This window comes from Marmota marmota, unplaced genomic scaffold (assembly GCF_001458135.2).
Source record: "Marmota marmota marmota unplaced genomic scaffold, marMar, whole genome shotgun sequence".
Classification (NCBI taxonomy): domain Eukaryota; kingdom Metazoa; phylum Chordata; class Mammalia; order Rodentia; family Sciuridae; genus Marmota; species Marmota marmota.
Genome location: NW_025999842.1, coordinates 8,304,780 through 8,309,335, shown reverse-complemented (window position 1 = coordinate 8,309,335; position 4,556 = coordinate 8,304,780). Strand labels below are relative to the sequence as shown.

At 39.0% G+C, this 4,556-nt stretch overlaps 1 pseudogene; it reads right to left on the bottom strand.

Moving 5' to 3' along the window:
* Nucleotides 1–4,122, bottom strand: part of LOC107151616 — a 34,873-nt pseudogene extending 30,751 nt beyond the window's left edge.
* Nucleotides 4,123–4,556: the final 434 nt, after the last annotated feature.

Genomic DNA, 4,556 nt, shown 5'->3' with positions numbered 1-4,556 from the left:
TATATATATATATATATATATATATATGACTGTTGTGATTCTACAACATGTACAATCAGAAAAATGATATATCATACCGCACTTATGTATGATATATCAAAGTGCATAAATGCATTCTACTGTAATGTATAACTAATTAAAACAAAAAAAATTTTAAAAAAACCAAACAGATAAAGTTGTAATATGATCATCATTTAAAGAAAAATCTTTAGTGATATACTTAACTTTGAGAAATTCACCAGAATGATTACACTGGTAGTATCTGCTCAATTTTAATGTTTTACTTGGTTCTGTTATCATTTTTTCCAAATGTTCTGCACAGACCACTCACTCCTGCACTCAGTGGATTTTGTTTTTATTTCAGGTAGTGGATAAGCAGATCAATGACCTGGCACAAAACTTTAAGAGAATGAACAAAATTAAAGTAAGGTTTTCAAAGAAAACAGACCAGTATCTTTAAAGATATGAGAAGATAATTTGTAAACTTCAAAAGTCAATTTCCAGCAGAATTATACATCAATCAAATGCAGGGATTAAATGTATTTATCAAGATTAGGCAGAAAAAAGACTTCCAGACATGCAAAAACAGTCTCTCATTAAGTTGCTCAGGGCCTTAGTAAGTTGCTGAGGCTGGCTTTGATCTTGCAGTCCTCCTGCCCCCCTGAGATTACAGGAATATGCCACTGTGCCTGGTGAAAACTTATATCTTATTACATACATTCTGCCCATTTACCATCTCTATATACTTAAGTGTCTTTATTAGGAAGTTAAGTCAAAAGACATATTTGTATCACACAGTAGGGGGGCCATGGTTAACAATAATGTAATGTATATTTCCAGAAAGCAGGAAGAGATTTCGAGTAGTCTCACCAAGATGAAATGATGAATGTTTGACATGAGGGATATGTCACGTACCCTTATTTGATCATTACACAATATATACATGTATCAAAGTAACATCTTACTCCATAAATATGTACAATTATTATGTGTCAATTAAAAATGAAAAGTTGAAAGTAAATAACAATGCATTTGTTTACAAATACTTAGTATGTAATTGTTTAAAATTGTTGTAACAGGAAAAATATGTACCTTTATTGTTTAAAGTTATAAAAATAAGTAACAGCAAGTAGTGATATAACTGTATTGAGGGAAAGGAAGAAAACAGATGATGATATAAAGGAGTTAAATTCCAAGAAGTCAGAGTTTATATATATAAATATTAGCTAAAATAGGTAAAAATTTAAAGAGTGGGGTGGGGGTAAAGTGGGGAGACAAAATATATTAATTTTTATTATTTTAAGTCCTTCTATGCCAAATTATTGTTAAAATTATGCCCATGAATACTTTTTTAGGCTGTAAAACTTTTTTTTAGTGAATAATAGGTAAAGATGTAGAGACAGTATGTTTAGTCAACTCATTAGAGAAGTTTGGTTATCAAAAGAAGCAAATATTGGGGAAATACGTTGATGGTGTAAGGGCAAAAAAGCCACGTCAATTGTTTTTTAATGTCAAATCATTATATTTATACTATGATTGAAATAATGAGTAAAAACAGACAAATCAATAATATTTTGTGCTTCATCAATGCAGGAGATAAATAGGCACAGTTAACCATTTATAAAGAAAACCTGCCTCTTTTTTTTTTTTTTTGGTAGCGGGGATTGAACCCAGGGATGCTCATTGAGCCACATCCCCAACCCTTTTTAAAATTTTTTAACTTTGAGGCAGGGTCTCACCAAGTTGCTCAGGGCCTTGCTACGTTGCTGAGGCTGGCTTTGAAATTGCAGTCCTCCTGCCTCAGCCTCCTGTGCTGCTGGGATTACAGGAGTGCACCACTGTGCCAGTGAAAACTTACATCTTATTACATACATCTTTGTCCACTTATCATCTCTATATACTTATCTTCAAACTTTCAAATAATAAAGCTGATGTCTTCAACTTGCCATTGGAAATCTAAGTCAATTTGAAGTGTTCTGCTGGGAAACTTCATTGTAAAAGACTCCCTTGTCCTATTTCTTCAAATTATACAATAGATGACTAAAAGTCAAGACTGGATGGTATCTTGCCCTTGATTTAGAGAAGAACCCCAGTAAGGAAACTACTGGGGAATTCTAGTCTCATTAGAACATCAGTTGACTTATTTTTTCTTTTCTGTGCAGACTGTACCTTCATCTTTATTCAAAGCCCATCTGGGAATCTGCCCCAAGTACCAGCTGGAGTAACATGTGATTGTGTGACTGCCCTGGGTAGTGTAGCGTTCCTCAGCACTTCCATCTCATTGTAAGTGGTGATGGGAGACAGTTTATTCAAGGATCTACCCCAATTTCACAGGACTTTCTTCAACATGACTTGAAGAACTTTTGGCCAGATACTCCAATTAAAGCTCTGCATATCATGTCTAACAGCTGGTTGCCTGACACCCTCAGACAGACCAGTCTCTGCTTCAATTATATACCAAAAAAATGTGTATATTGACACCTCCTTATTTGAGCTGTCACTGTTAAGTCTTATAATCCTAAATTAAATATCCATTCTGAGGCTGTGGATCAAGGATGCCTGAGGAGAAAGACCGAAGGCACTGAGCAAACAGGTGTTATTGGGTTTCAAATGATTAAACACATCATCTTGTCTCCAAGAATAGGTGTCATCACCTATTACTAAATTACTTATGAAATTCATGCCTTTGAGTAAGCTCAACTACTCGCATTCAGAACTAGCTGAGGGCATACTAGTAATTGAGATCAAAGAAGACAGTTTGAGGTGTTGCTAAATCCTTCCATTCTCCACTAGTTTGGCTTTTACTTCATATTCTAGAACTGAGGTCAAGGTGGAATCTTCCACTTTAATGCACATTATGGAAATCTGTAGTCATTTGAGCTCAGGCTACAGATAAGATTGATCAACTTTCTTTCTTTTTTTTTTAAGAGAGAGAGAGAGAATTTTTTTAAATTTTTTTTTACATTTTTCGGTGGACACAACATCTTTATTTGTATGTGGTGCTAAGGATTGAACCCAGGCAACACGCATGTGAGGCAAGCGCGCTACTGCTTGAGCCACGTCCCCAGCCCCTGATCAACTTTCTTAATCAACTAGGAAAGATTCAGAGTGCCTGGGAACAACAAAATGAATTTGAAGAATACCCAAGAAAGGAAATAGATTTATTCTCATAAAGCACTGCCTGGCACATAGTAAATGCTTTACAAATATGTGTCAAATGAATGAACTAATTACACCATCACTACTCACTTGGTAGCGATGACTATCTGGAGAGAACTGAAGTGAGAAGATTGTGCCAAGGGCTGATTCAGGAGGAAGGATTCCTTCAGCATTTACCTATGCCTTCCCAAGGCTCAGGAGTGTGAATGGCTCCATATGTGCCATAAAATGCCATTCCTGTTCCAGAGACAGATAAAAACTAAACATTCCTAAAAACCTAACAATAGTAAATTTAAAAAAAAAAAAAAAAAGAATCCCATGTAACTAAAGATTAGGTTTGTTAAGTAAGAATGATTGTTATTTATGCCGTTGAACTCTGTATTTCTTGCCTAGTATTTCTGCCCTTGAGTTTGGGGCAGCCATATCCTACCAGAAAATAGAGCATGAGTGCAGTACACTTGTTTTTAACATTAACAAAGGCTCTGGAGAGATCCAAGATGATGAACTAGAGGGAGACTGCATTCCTTGTTGCTCCTTGACTTGGGATTCAAGCAGAGGAAATAAATACTGTTTCTCTGCGAGACAATCCTCCTGCCCACAGATTTCCTGTGTTTCCCCCCATTTGTCCACCATGATCACCAGACCTTTGCCAATATATCTATATTGCCCGCCCTTTGCATGCAGACTGCTGCCAGCCACCTTTGCCTGTTTGCCTGCCTTTTGCCTACCCATCGCCTACCTTTAGCCTGCCCGTGGCCCGCTGCCCAACATTCATATGCCAAGTGCCTACCCCTTGCCTGCCGACCATCCACAGACTCCCATAGAGCACCAGCTGCCTGGAAGTCCACTATCAGGGTACCTGCAGCTTTGGTTACATGTGGCCACCACCATCTTGGGACACTGGCCAGGGCCTGGGAGTCCATGGCCAGGGGCATGCAGGTCTGTCTCTGCCACCGCCGCCATCTCAGGGCATGGCTGCCTCAGTCTGGGGACACTGGACAGGGTCTGGATATATATTGTCGGGGTACCTACAGGTCTGTTTGCACTTGAGGTCTTCCTATTGGGTGTTCTAGTGGCCACCATCTGGCTGCCTCTTTGAAGGGTCACTCCTTTGTGTGAACACACCCCTGGTGGTCTCTCTGCAAGTGAATGGCATTGAGATCAAGGGATTTCACTAAGGCAGAGCCTGGGGAATCTGAAGCCCAGGTCCATCAGATGCAGCTAGGTCTGTGTGGGCCAGTCTGGGCCAGGCAAGCCTGCGGAAAGCTGGAGACTGGGGGCACTTGGGAACAGGGTGGGGAGCACAGGTTGGAGAAACTGGAGAAAACTTGACTATCTCCATCTCAGTGAGTCCTGAAGTGTGTGGGGATGGAAGGGGCCAGCTACAATGGTTAGGA